This window comes from Peromyscus leucopus, chromosome 6, assembly GCF_004664715.2.
Source record: "Peromyscus leucopus breed LL Stock chromosome 6, UCI_PerLeu_2.1, whole genome shotgun sequence".
Taxonomy (NCBI): domain Eukaryota; kingdom Metazoa; phylum Chordata; class Mammalia; order Rodentia; family Cricetidae; genus Peromyscus; species Peromyscus leucopus.
Window position 1 is genome coordinate 72,824,920 of NC_051068.1, and position 14,987 is coordinate 72,839,906.

Genomic DNA, 14,987 nt, shown 5'->3' on the forward strand with positions numbered 1-14,987 from the left:
ACCGTCCTCACCCTAGCTGTGCAGCGGGACAGGTGGTGAGTGGAGCTGGCGCTGCGTGAAGAGCCACTGTGTGGATGTGGAAATAGATGGAGGTGGCCTGGGGCCAATGGGGAAGGTGGGTCTGCCTTGAGTCGGTCGGTTCTAGAAGTCCAGGGAAAGAGAAGTGGGGGCCTGTGATGAAGCTTCTGGAAGGGATCCAGAAGCGTAAGGAGAGCTCTGGAGCAAGGACGACCTTGCATAGATAAGAGAAAGCGCACTGTGAGTGGTTTGGTACACCACGTGAATAAAATGTTGCTATTAGATGGGGTAGGAGAACCCTGCCCAGGAGAAGGGATGCCTGGTGCCAAGCCACACATTTTCTGTCTGCTGTAGGTTCTGAGCATCATGCTTTGGTGTTACGTCTTTTCAGCTTTAAAACTTCTATGACCAGGACTTATCCTGGGTACGTGAACTGACTTTTTAGAGCCCATTCATTCCCTGTGGTGGGGATGCCTTACTCAGCCGTGATGCAGGGGGAAGGGGCTAGGTCCTGCCCCAACTTGGTATGCCAGCCTGTGCTGACTACCCAAGGGAGGCTTTACCCTTTATGAGGGAGGAGGTGGGAGGAAAAGAGAAGGAGAGGGAGGGGGAACAGTGGTTGGTATGTAAAATGAAAAAAAAATAAAGAAACTATACAGATACACAGGAAGGCATTAATCTTATGATTGTGATTGAATCATGATGTCTTGTTTACTTACTTGCATTTTCTTTTTTAAATTTGTATTCTCTCTCTCTCTCTCTCTCTCTCTCTCTGTGTGTGTGTGTGTGTGTGTGTGTGTGTGTGTGTGTGTGTGTGTGTGTTTGCACATGTTTAGTGGTCAGAGGACAACTTGTGGGAGGGCCGCTCTCTCCTTCCACTGTGTGGGTCATGACCTGGAACTCAGGTCATCAAGCTGGGTGGCAGGCACCTTCACCAACTGAGCCTCATCTCATAGGCCCTTTATTTCCATTTTTCTGAGATGAATTTCATCTTTTCCTTAAGAAAAGAACAATCAAGGAGAACTCTCTTTGAGAACAAAGTCGCATTTGCTGGCTGGAGTTTTCATTAAGCCAGGTATTTTACTAATAGTTTGCAGAATTTTCACAGGCCTGGAGTCCAAAGTCCTGGACCAGCGCTGACCAGAATGTACATGTGAGCAATGCCTGCACACTCTGTCAAAGGCTTGCATGTTGAACATTTCCTCTAGATCTGTGTCACTGTAGCCAAACACAGCCCGATTTCAAAAAGAGAGAAAAGCTGCATTCAAGTTTAAAAACTTTTTCTACAGAAGTCTTACGTTGTCTTGATTCAGCTAATGTCCAGATATTATTCTGTTGCTATTGTTCCAGTTTTCTCCTTGGTTAATGCTCATGTAGAGAAATGCTGCTGACTTTTATAAATTGAGCTGTTTCTGGAGAGTTCGCTGAGTCAACACAACATTTTCTGAAGTGTTTGATCACCTGTGTGTTTCTCTGCTTTGTTTGTACTCCACGCTCCCGAACGCACTTCGTTTCTTCTCCAAATCTGTCTCCTTTACAGATCTTTGAGAACCTGAGAATGTATTTCTTGCTCCCTGCTTGTGTCTGCGCGCATGGGGGAATGTTCTGGAGCTGAACTGGGGACCCTGTGCATGCTAAGCAAGTGTTCAACCAATGAGCTGTTTTCTCAACCCTGCCCCTTTCTCGGAGACAGGATCTCACTGAGTTGCCCAGGCTAGATTTGAACTTTCTATGCAGCACAGGAAGGCTTGGAACTTCCCACTCTCCTGCCTCGGCCTTGTTACTTCAATGTCTGGCTGAGCCCAGTGTTGCCAAGGTGTGGTACAATCCTACCCTCCTTCTACTTCCTTCCTGTCTTAGTCTCTGGAAACGTGTAGCTGTCTGTCTGCGCGTGCTCCATCCAGCTTCATGCTCTGCCTAGCTCCCATTTTTTGTTCTTTGATGGATTTTTTCACACTAGTAGCAGGCTTAAAGGTTTTTTTAAAATATTTATTTGTTTAGTTTGGTGTGTGTGTGTGTGTGTGTGCGTGCGTGCGTGCGTGCGTGCGTGCGTGCGTGCGTGTGTGTGTGTGTGTGTGTGTACACTTGCAGGCCTCAGCTCTAGGGTGAAAGTCAGAGGGAGAAGTTCTCTCTTTCCTGGAACTGAATTCATGTGGTCAGGCTTAGCTTAAACACCTTTACCTCCTGGGCCATCTTATCAGCCCCTGGATACAGCATCTTTTAGCAAAAAAAAAAAAGGGGGGGGGGGTTATTTTTGATTGCTCTTATATTTCCTTTTCCAGATTTCCTCCACTATATACAGCTAGTGTTATTAAAGGACTGGTAGCCTGAAATCTGCCTCCATATATCTCTCAACTGGAACTGGAAAGAATCTTCATCATTTAAAATTTTGGTGTGAACTTGGGAGGTATATTGGACATGGATTTTTGTGTGGAGGTCCATCTTAGTCACCATTCTACTGCTGTGAAGAGACACTATGACCACGGCAGCTTATAGAAGAAAGAATTGAATTGGGGGCTGGCTTACAGTTGCAGAGGGCTCATCCACGGTGGGGAGTGAGGCCTCAGGTAGGCAGGCAGAGTGCTGGAGCAGCAGTTGAGGGCTTATGCCTTATTGGCAAGATGGAGGCAGACAGAGAATGAGGCTGGGTATGGCGTGGGCTTTTGAAACCTCGAAGCCTACCCCCATTGACACACTTCCTCCAATGAGGCTACACTTCCAGATTCTGCCTAAACAGTCTACCAACTGAGAACCAAACATTCAAATATATGAGCCCAAGGTGGTCATTCTCATCTGAACCAACTCAGGGGCTCTTTGTGTCTAGCCATTTTGTACCTCCAGCTCCTGACTTGGTTTCGTCCTACTGCCAGGGCTCTGGTGGTCCCTTGGACTGTGCCCCATCCTGGGGTTTTGGTCATCCCTCTAGTTTTGTCCTATTGTTGGGTTCTGGCTGCCCTTCCAGAGTGCTGCTGCCCTGTTGGGATTCTGGTGATCTCTCTTTTTTTCACTGGGCTCTACACTTCTCCTGGGGTTCTGCCCCCTCCTTCCCAGGATGGCTCCTACCATCAGCAGCTTGGAAAACCAAAAACCCGGAAGCTAAAAGATGGCGAAAGGAGATCCAGGTGACATCTTTCACGCCAAAGGAGAGTTAAATGAGATCCAGGTGACATCATCTTTCAGAATTCCTGGTTTCACCCGAATGTCCTTTACTTTCGTCCTGTGTCCATCCACCTGGAAATTGGCCCATTTAAAATCCTAAACCCTGAACTCCTTCAACCTCTGTGGTAAGGACCCCACTCCTTACCACCTCCACTTCCACTAACCTATCAGTTCTCAGGTCATCTTTCCAGGCTAACTGGGAGCGCATTGTGAGACTGTAAGCAGACACCCACACTTACACCAGACATTCTTTCAACTCTCTGTCCTGTTCCAGAGGGCAGCTCTTGGCGAATCACCCTTCAGCTGACTCTTCTGCCCACCCCTGTGACCTCCAGGGAAGCTCAAATTCTTCCTTAAAGACAGCCCCTTTCTAGTTCAGCAGTTAGCTTGATTCACCTAGACCTGTCCAGCGTGCCATGCAGACTCACATGAATCATATCCTGTTGATGCATGAATACAGATCCCAGCCCCTGACTCCATGATTACCAACTGACTGATTGATACAGGATGGAGAGGGAGAGAGGCTTAAACCCCATGATGCTCCAGTTTCAGCAAGAAGTAGCCAGAATGAAGTGGATACCCATACATCCTTGAGCCCCACAGCCCTCTAACCCCTGTTCTGTGAAGTCATTTCTTTTTGTATGTAAGTAGAAGGCTGGAAAACTAACTCACAGAGGCTGTCCCAGCAGAGGGGCTAAGCCATACATTGTAGCCGATCTAGTTCCTTCACGAAACCGCTAAGCTCAGTGACCCCCATCCTGTAACGACTACAAATTAAGGAATTCCCCCTGTTCTTTGGGTTGCTATGGTATCCCCTCTCCCAGCTTCCCTACTTGGAGTAGCTGGAATTATTATTAAAGGACTGATTTCCTCAAAAATATATCATTAATTCTTTCAACATTCCTCTTATGGGGCTACCCATTATTCAGTTACTATTGGTATTTACACATTTATTCTTCTAGCATCTTAGAAACGTATTTCAGGCATTTGAGAAAGGTATTTCCCCCTTTTGGGCCTTTTTACTATTGATTTTGGGGGTTGGGAGGGGATGAGGTTAAGGCAAGGTGTAGCCGATGCTGTCCTTAATTTGTGATCCTCTGTCTCCACCCTCATGGGCTGGGATTACAGGCTTGTGCCACGACGTCTTGCCTATTAGCCTGTCAGAATTCCCAATCCAATATTCCTGCAAATCATTTTGTGTTCATATTGTAATATTCCTCATATAGTGTATTAGCATTGTGTCCATGTGCTTAGGATTTCTTTTCAGTGAAAGCTCTTTTTGTCTTAAGCGCACATATTGTGATCATTCTAAATGCTTGCCGGCACCGTCTGCCTCTTACAGCTGATAGGCACGTTGCTATTACATTAGATGAGCTTGGTTTTCCAGGGGTACTGCCTGCTCCCTCTGGTGCTCCGTGGGGGCAGTATTGCTGTCCAGCTTGGTCTGTACCCTTCAGGGCGTCTTTAATGTGAGAGTCAAGGTAAACACACTGTGGGGGGCCACAGATCCTGTATAAGTCCATCTGCTGTCTCTGCTTGTTGACTTCAGAGGCTGCCTCTGAGTGAGGGTTCCCACAATGCTCCTGGAAAGCAGAGCAGTAGGAGAAAATACTGCCAGACCAGCCTTGGGGAGTAGAAATGCAAGTCTTTTCTTTTTTTTGGGGGGGGGGGGGTGTTGTTTATTGAGACAGGGTTTCTCTGTGTAGCTTTGGAGCCTTTCCTGGAACTCACTCTGTAGCCCAGGCTGGCCTCGAACTCATAAAGATCTGCCTGCCTCTGCCTCCAGAGTGCTGGGATTAAAGGTGTGCGCCACCACCGCCCAGCTAGAAATGGAAGTCTTTGAGGGGCACTGTCAGGCCACCGTTAGTCCATCCAGAATTCTCCTCACCATCCGGGCACCAGAGCAGAGCTCTGACACATCTTCTTCTGTTGCCCCAAGCTGTGGGCCCCCCCCCCCCCAAACTCCAGCCCCACCTCCACTCATGTGCCCCGCCCTTCCCATAGCCTTCACACCTCTCCAAGGATTTCTCTTGGATTTTTTCAAATACATGCTCTTCAAGTTCACGCTTCCCCCTTTTCTCTGGTGCTTTCCAGGTTCATGTGGGAGGAAGCATTCGACGGCCCATGGCAGTGTTCTGTATTAGCCATGCAGAAAAGTCTCCACATGATCAAATATAATGCAAATAGAAGTCATTATAACAAGCAGGACGAATACCTGATCATTATCTATCAATAAAATTCTCAAGAACTCAGAGCTAGAGGAGCAAGACCAATTATTCATGCAGTTGAATATGTTGTGACATATTGTTTGCTAATAACATAAAAATGACCGTGAGGACAGAATTGTTTCCTTTCAATCAGACTACAAGATTTGTGGCGTGGAGCTTGACAGTAGAAATGGCAGAGAAAGGATTGTGCATGGCACCAGTTTGTTTCCTGAGAATCTCATGGGTAACTGCGCCACTTCTAATCAGGCTCCCCAAACAAATATTGAGCCCCTCCCACGTGTACTGACTGCACAGCACCCTGTTCCTTCATGTTCTCTCTAGAGGGTACAGAGAGGCACCTAAAGTGGGAAATGCCTTCCACAATCACCCGAGGGGACTGTTGTTTCTTCTGAGAACTTTCTCAGACTCCCTGCCCTTTCCCCTACTTTCCTCTGGCACTCTGACCTAGTGAGATAGGAATCTAAACACACTCCCCACAGCCTTCTCTACCACTCTGGAGGCTTTGGATCAAAGTCTGCCTTTCATTCCAGGGATCACAAAAGACAAGGCCTGGCTCCCAGGAGATAGGAGGAAACAACAAAATCAGAAACACTGCTGGCCTTCGCCTCCCACGCAGGATCCACGCCAGGGAGATGAAAAGCCTTCACAAGTCCAGAGCGTGGTTTTACCCACTCCCAGACACAGCCCCTATTCACACACCACAAACCAGCCATTTCATCCATCAAGTCTCAGTGTCTGAATCTTCCAAATGGGGCTAATAATCCGGGTCAGCCTCTGATTTGTTGGTTGTACGGACGGCTGGCACCTGACCTGACGGAGCACAGACTTGCATGGACTGTATCAGCAAGAGGATGGAACAGCGTTCATTCCTCAAAGTATAAAGATCTTACTGAGGTCTGGACTTGTCTTAGAAATAACCCCCAACACACACACACACACACACACACACACACACACACACACACTTTGTGGTTTCTGGTTCTCGTAATTCCGAAAGCCTTTGCCCTTTGGTTCAGTGGAAAGTACCGCCTGCATGGTCGGACATTGCTTTGATTCCCCAGTCCTGGCCTCTGGGTAAATGTGTTTCACGGTGTTTATAAGGATTGTGGCGTTCTGGCTGAAGAAGAAAACGCTGGCCTCACATGGCTAAAGGGGATCGTTGAGAGCCCCGAGGTTCTTATTTATAACTTGCTCATGAACCAACCCAGGTGGCAGAATTGCCTGAAACACAAACACTGTTTGTGCAAGACTTCATCTCCGATAATCAATTTCCCTTTTAATGTTTGTCTAACACTTAACAGAGTTTCCTTCATGGGTTCTGCTCTTTGCAAACTCTGAAGATCCAAATCCAAAGAAAAGTGAAAACGCCTGGTCTTCTTTAAGAAGCATTAACAGAGTCTTTCAAAAGGCCTCACGTACAAGAGGGAGCACACAGGGAGTGGAGGAGAGGGAATGGGACAGGGAGAGTGCAGCGGTGGTCAAGATTGTGTGCCTCTGGAACACCCAGGGAAATCATTGATTTGAATAGTTAGCATTACTACTATAAATAAATATAATATTTATAATATAAATAAATATAAATATTTATAAATGTATAAATATAAACAAATATTTATATAAAATATTATTATATTATATAATGTATATTTATATAATAAATATATGAATATATAATATAATATATTATATAAAATATATAAATATATAAATATAAATATTTTAATATAAATAAAAATATAAGCATGAAATGTGGGCTCAAGAGTGAGGAGATGGCTCTCTGGTCAGAGCTCTTCCTGTACAAGCATGAGGACCCGAGTTCAAATCCCAGCACCCTTGTAAAAATGTATACCTATAACCCCAGCACTGTTGGAGAGCAGAGGTTAGGAGGGTGGCTGGAGCTCACTGGCTGCCAGCTTAGATTCAGGATCAATGAGAGACTCTGTCTCCAGGGAATACTGTGGGGGAGTGACAGAGAAAGACACTTCACCATCTCCCTCTGGCTTCCCCATGTGTACCCACACGCATACCACACTGTGCAACAATCCACACCACTCCCACACACCCCCCCAAAAAAGTGGGTTCATTCAGTATTGAGAAGGTGGAGTCTTTTTAGGTCATGATTGGGATTCAGTCCCTTTCAACAGTCGGGGCAATCGGTAGACAAACCAGTCACTCGATTGTACTTGAGTACAATCACTTGATTCAACAAGGTTCTTTCGTTGTAGAAATTACCATTTGGTGGAGTCTGGCTGTGACTTTCCCCCATTTTTACTTTTCTTAACACACTTCTGTACATTTTAATAATTTCAAAGGACCCATCTAATAGGTGGAATCACCTGAAATTGATGCATAGGTCTCATAGAACTTGATGTGAGGAATTGTGGTCACCCCAGACAGGACACCACTGACAAATCAAAGAAATTCCACTCAGTCTAGCTTGGTGAACCAATAGGTTTATTGCGTTATCTGCAGGCACAGAGTAACTCAGAGGCAGACTGCCTCACTGAAAGGCCCACTCCAGCAGGGGTGATGATAACCGAAGCTCCATTCCTCTGCTTGAGTAGCCAATAAAGGCCCATTAAGGGAAAACCCTTTGGTCAAGAGAACAGCCTCTCTGGCCTGGGTGAGTTGATCCTGGCCAAGGAAGCACCTCTCAGGAAGGGGACCACCCTAGGAAAGTGGTCCACCCTAGAAAAGTGGGTCCACCTCAAACTATGTCGAAGAGATAGGTGGAATAGTTATCCCTTTAATGAGATGCTGTACTCTTCTCCCCAGAACTCCTACCCTGTAGTGGAGATGCTAACAGAGTACAGCCATAACTCTTTTGTAACATCACCTGCTTTTCTGAATTACTCAGGAAATGAACCTTCTCCGTTTCTTTCTATCTTTTCTCTAAGCATGTTTTCCCTCATACCTCAGGTGCCCTCTTTCTTTACACCCCTTGAAACCGTGTGGTGACCTCCATGTGGCCTTAGCTCAGGTGGCATGCCCCCTTCTCCTTCTCTCCCCATATTCTCCTCCCTATGGGTAGCTGCTGAGATTACAGCTTGCCTACCCTGTGTGCTTTTCACTTGAATCCATCATTTATCTTGTGTTAGGGTTCGACAGCTGTGCTGAAACACCATGAGCAGAAGCAACTAGTGGACAAAGGGTTTATGTCATCTTGAGATTACAGTCCATACGTTTTGAGAAGTCATGGCAGGAACTCAGGGAGGAACCCAGAAGCAGGAACTGGAGTAGAAGTCACGGAGAAATGCTGTGTATTGGCTTGCTCTTTATAGCTTACTCAGTCTGTTTTCTTACCGCAGTCTGGACCACTGTGGGCATGGCACTGTCCACAGTGAGGTGGGCCCTTCCATATCAATCATCATGCAAGAACATGTACCACAGGCTTGCCTACAGGCCAGTCTATTGGAGCCTTTTCTCAGTTGAGGTTCTCTCATCCAAAATGATTCCAGCTTGTATCAAGTTGACATAAAACTACCTAGTACAGTCCTTAAGCTTTCATTTGAGTCTGTTCTTAAATTATTTTATTGATAAGACTAAGAACCCCAAATCAGTGGACCTGAATTTCCTGACATCACCTGGTACTCACTCTATAATGTGCAAAGGCACTTCCTCTTTCAGCAGGTTTCTCCCACTCTTAAAGTCTTATGAGTCTTGTAAACTTCTGAGCTTTCTGAGCCTTGTGAGTTTCATCAGCTTCCTGAGGCTTCAATCCTCCCACGTCCTTCCAGGAGGAAATGTTTTAGTTCAGAGGTAATAGCTACATACATTTGTGTTATGTGGAGAGCTGGATTCTGCATTCAGAGCTCATCACAGGAAGTGTCTGTATCATTCCAAAATCTTAATTTCATTTATTTGTCAATGCAAAACAAACAAAACACTGTCACCTCTATTCTAGAGCTAAATATGAGTGACTAGGGTCCAGGAATGCAAACGTAGGTGGCTGCAAAAGTTGTGTTCCAATGTGATAATAGTTTTATTCAATTTCTTTTCCTTTTATGATTTAAAAAAATTATTTTGTGTTAGAGTGTTGTGCCTGCATGTATGTATGCACACCAGATGACTTCTTTGTGCCACAGTGGTCCGAAGAGGACATCAGATTCCCCTGGAACTGGAATTATGGGTGGCTGTGAGTCACCATGTTGATGCTGAGAGCTAAACCTGGGTCCTCTGTAAGAGCAATACATTCTCTTGAGCACTGAGCATCTCTCCATCAAAGAAGGGAGGAATAAAGGGGAGGAGAGGAACACGGAGAGGGAGAGAGGGGAGGAGGGAGGGAGGGGGAGAAAGACAAAGACAGGAAGAGAGAGGGGGGGGGCTCTGAACACCAGAAAGTCCTTCCTTTCATGTTTCCCTTGGAGGTGGGGATCCTGGCCACAGCTCAAAACCAGTTTCCAGGTGGGCATTAGAGCTGTTTGCTGAAGGGGAGGAAAAAGGAAGAACGTTTGCTTTACAAATTCCTGTTATGTACTCAGGAAGGTAGAGCTGTGCTGGCATAGGAGGTGAGAGAGAGAGAGAGAGAGAGACAGAGACAGAGACAGAGACAGAGACAGAGAGAGAGATCTGAGATCTGACAATGTTTAAGTTCTCACATCCTCATTCTCAGCTGAACACTTGGACTCTTGTTTCCTGAGAACACAGTAACTATCCAAAAGGGCGGCCGCCCTTTCCCCCTCCGCCCCTGCCCCACCTCTTGTCACTAGAGAGGAACCGGGCCTGCTTTGGGCTCATGGCCGGTCACCACTCGTGCGGTGATTGTGTTGCCTCTTTCCACACGAGGGCCGTGCCACAACGCTGCCCTCTTCCTCGTGCCCAGTTTCCTTCCCTACTGGTTGTTCTTATCATACTGTTCCTGTACAGCTCCATCCCCTAAAACTCTCTTTACAAACCTCTCTTATACTCTTTGCCATCTAATCCGTGTCCTCCTCTGTAGCAAATTCATTGTGTTACAATCTCTTTGGTCCCCAGTGCTCCATTGCTATTGAAATCTCTCCTATCAAGGTCACCAGTGACTTCCTCATCATCAAATCCAATGGCAGGTCCTGAGCCTTCAGTGTCCCAGACTGCTGGGGGACAAATGGCAAGGCCATTCTCCCTCCTTCTCATGGCACTACCAAACCAGACAGTTCCACGTCCATCCTCTGGCTGCTTCTCACACTCTGCCCTCTACATTTGGAGGAATCCGGGCAGTCCTCACATGTGGGAACCCAACTGGAAGACCAGCTCCCACATTTTACTCCAGGGTACTCTTGAGGAGTGAGGGATAAGAGATTTAGATAGAAGGATAGAGGGGAGAGAAACAGAGAAACACAGGATAGCCTCGGGAGGGCCTGGATCCTAATCCACTGGCCCCTTCTGTCTCTTCTAAAGGGCTATTTATAGGAATGCCAAGGGGTGGAGCAAAAGACCTCCCCCTAGCTCAGCCAAGTGTAGACTCTTCCAATCACCTAGAAACCATGCACATGGTCAAGCAATCCTCTAATGCAGCTCTGCTGGGTAAAGCAAGCTCAGATCTCACTAGGAAACCTTTGTGGGCCTCCACACTCACATACCCCAGATGTCACTAAGATGGATGGAGCTGAATAGAAACCTTGGGCTTTGTACAAACCACACAGGACTACAAACATGTAATGCACTAATTTGATGAAACTAGAGATCATAAACATCCAATCTAATAGACTTTGTGTTGTCAAAAGAAACAGCTCTCCTTTCAAAGGAATAAAAGACATGGTTTGTTCTGGAACAAAATTTGAATGACCCTGACCTGAGGACACATATTTAGGTCTCCCCAAATATAGTGTCCAACATGGAAGCAGTTTCACAGAGTTTTATGGTAACAGAACAAAGAAAGTTATAAATCAAGGTATTTTTAAAATACATTGGTAGAAACATCAGAGAGACAAGTTACAGTAGGATGGGGAAGCTCTGCTATTGGCCTTGGATGCTGTCTTTCAACACTCAACCCTTTGCTAAGTTAGTACATTCCAAAGGCTTCTTACCTGTCAGATGTTAGGTCCGGCTGGTAGCAGGGTGTTAAATCTGACACAGCGGGGCAAAGAATGACTTATTAGGGTGCTAGAAATCACCCAGAATAAACTGTTATGTGGCTCTGGCACCGCAACATTCAACCCCTCCACATCACTGAAGTTTCAATCATCAACCAGCCTGTGTGGACAGATTCTAGCCTGGAGTTCTCATCCCTGTGAATGTAATAAATAAGGAACTCTCATAAGCGTTCCTGCAATAAAGACAGATTGTTGCCTTCAGCAACCTAAAGAGTTCTTTCAATTTTTTCAGGGACCTACCTAGACTCAGGCAAACATTGGCTTCAACACAAGAAGGACTTTCTGGGCAAGTAAGTATGAGGCAGAATTGGGGTTTATTAAAAGACAGCTGGGGTAGGTGGTTGGGGAGATGACTCAGTCGGTAAAGTACAGACCGGAGCTCTGATCCCGGCACCCACATAAATAGCTGGGTGTGGTGATGTGCCTGTAATCCCAGTGCTGAGGATGAGGAGGCAGGAGCATCCCTGAGGCTTGCTGGCTACTCTGTGAAGCTGAATCAGCAAGCTCCAACTCCAGTGAGAAAATATAAGACAGAGCGATGGGAGAGAGAAAGGGCCCTACTTGGACCTGTGGCCTCCACATGGACCCTACACACACACATATACACACATAGAAAAAGAGGAAGGTTTTTTTGATATGGATTTTAAGCAGAAGAGTCAAGGGAAAGAAGATGTTTGGGGGGAAATTGAAACACAGCAGGGGTCATGGGTACGGGGTTCTCTAAGCGAGCGTTGCATCGCATCTTTCAAATAGCCATATAGTCCAGTTTGGTGAGGTTGCCAAGGGAACAAAATGAGATCGCAGGTCCGAGAGACAGCTGACAGGACTTCAATTGAGCAGGCGACTCTCTAGCACTAAGGGATGCAGGAAGGCATCTTCACTGCACAACAGTCTTGTTGGAGATCCCCACACAATGTCTTGGAAAAGGAACAAGGCCCTTCTCTTGACATAATTATGTCTAGAAGGAAGGGGGCTGGTGTCTTCTTGTAGGCAGCCCTCACAGCAAAAGGTGATGTGTTGGAATCTTGATGCTCAGCTGGGACAGGCTTTAACCAGACTCAAGGCTGAGGGGCTCTTCCCTTCCCATGTTCCCATAATTCTCCGTGTCTTTTTGTCCTGCCTCAACAAGCATTAGTTAACAGATTAATCAGCTTTATTTCCCTCCCTCTTTTAAGCATGTCCAAAGTAGTCTGTTTGCCGGCTTCTTGTGACAAGCATTTGTGAGGGTTATCTCAGTTAATTTTAATAAGTATCTGAGGTTGGTACTGGTGTTAGTTCCAAGTTACAGGGGTCTGAACAAGGTCAAGATTATGACTGAGCTGGGAGGCTGAAACCGTGAATGAGGAAGGCAAGAACCTGAATAAAGCTTCCGTAAGAAGCCAGGGTGAAGGTTGATGTCCCCAAAAATGTTGAAGAATCTGAGTGTAGAGAGGAAGCGCTGGCCCACATGTTTGGATACATTTGAGGGGAAGCAGATCAAGACTTTCAAAGGACTGAAAGAAATGGGGGGCATTGGGTGGCCCAGACTGATGGCCTGGACTTTAAGACAACATGTTTGGGTCTGTTTTGAGTCAGGGTCTCAAGTAGTCTGGACTGAGTACTTACCTCAGGGTAAGCATGGACTCCTGATCCTCCTGCCTTCACCCTGAGGGCTGGGGTAACTGAAATGCGCCACCACATGTGGCTGGACAGTAGGAGGCTTTGAAAGGATGGAGACTGCAAATACTCAATACTCGAGGTATCAGTAAAGGACCAAGAGGATATATGCCTTGTTCCACTTGTTCCAAGTACTTAAGAGCCTTGGGTGTGGGTGGCCAGAGGAGTGGAGCGTGGGGAAGGAAAAGGTCAAAACCACCATTTGAAAGGGCCACGGGAATGCCAGCTGACTCATCCACTGGAATTCGCAGTTTGCAGACAACAAACAAGGCCATTTCAGAGAAGAGCTGGCAATAGAGAAGTCTCTTGATGACAGAACTTTGCAGAAGGCTCATGGAAGAGCTTGAGTCTAGGTGGAGACCGAGTTAGAATAGACATAAGCCAAGATGAATGTCAGAGAGGGAGGAGGAATGTCTGACTCTGAGGATTCTTCGGAGGAAGTAAGGAAGAGGAGCACGTCTAGTTGAGGTGCAGGTATTATGGTGGGGGGGGGGGCTATGCTGCCACTGACGTCCTTGAGTCTGGCCACCTGAGTTCTCTAAACTTCTTTGTGGAAGTAAGATCCCTTGTCAAATTCTCCTATAATCTAAACCCCAGGGAGAGCGTGCTAAGGGCCTAGAGATTCATATAGACAGGCTCTTGCCACAAAGAGGCTGCTGCAGGTTGGTGTGGCCTGAGCAGCAGTCTAGCTGGGTTCAACAGTATGGAGACAAGAACATAAAGGTGATAGGAGACCCAGGAGGCCCGGATTTGGGAGCTATCTAGAGCTTCTGGCTTCAGGGAAATTGACAACCAAGAACCACCCTAGTTCTTGTGACTCCTTCCCGGAGTTGCATTAGACGTCGGGGTTAAGTGCATCAGCTGTTCAGCGAACTCAAGATCATTGTGAGAGCTGGGAGCCTGGTGCCATGAGAAGGGTGAGGCAGAGGCTCACTTAGAACATCGGATGGCAGGGACTTTGGTTTTAAGAAGCGGCAGCGGAGCTGGGGAGGTGGCTCAGTGGGTAAAGTGAAAGGGTGGGGACCCGGGTGTGGAACCCCACACCTCCAGAAAAGCACACGTGTAACCACAGTTCTGGAGGGGCAGAGACAGGCAGACAGACCCCATTAGGCAACCTGCAGGCTCAGAGAGAGACACACTCCATCTCTAAGACACACACAAAAACCGAGGCTGAGAGCGGTGGAGGAAGACATTGACGTCAGCCCCTGGCAGCCACAGGTGCGCGCCCACGGGAGTGGATCTGCTTGCACGGGCAGAGTACCCAGGTTGAAGGTCATCGTGGGACCCCACGCTGCAACTCAGTAGACAGATTTCTGAGAAGTTATTCCTCTCTGGCTGTCTCCAGGCTCCTGCTTACACCTCTCCTTTTTAGAGAACCCGATCTTCAAGACAGTCTCAGCTCTCCAGCAGCAGCACCAGCTGCGTCTCTCTTGGAAGCCGGGCAGAGCTGTGTTGGGCATAATGGTGGGCCACAAAGATAAGAGGAAGCGAGCCGACTCCCACAGACCCCTCACATGTGAGTCAACACCTACTCTCGGCCGCTGGAAGGGCTGGTATTAAAAGAATAACAACATCCCACAGCACAGAGAGGGGGAGGAACCAGTGGTGAGTCCCTCAGCAGGAGAGTGGGGGGGGGGGCGGGAGACCAGGTGGGGAGACTGTTGAATGTGTTAGGAGCACAAAAGCTTCCCCACTTCCATGGCTGGGCAAATATGAGGCTGACGAAGGATGTCTCGGAGTCAGCCAGCCAGCCAGGCAGCCAGAGAGCAGCCAGGAACAGGGCAGCTATGTACATGTTGGAGATGATGTTTTTCTTTGGCTTGCTCGAGTTCTGAGACCTTTGGCCCAGTTTTTC

At 47.1% G+C, this 14,987-nt stretch overlaps 1 protein-coding gene across 1 annotated transcript in view; it reads left to right on the top strand.

Annotated features, from left to right (window-relative positions):
* Positions 1 to 14,987, top strand: part of LOC114686258 (hydroxymethylglutaryl-CoA synthase, mitochondrial) — a 172,951-nt gene that overhangs the window by 133,079 nt on the left and 24,885 nt on the right. The window lies entirely within an intron of this gene.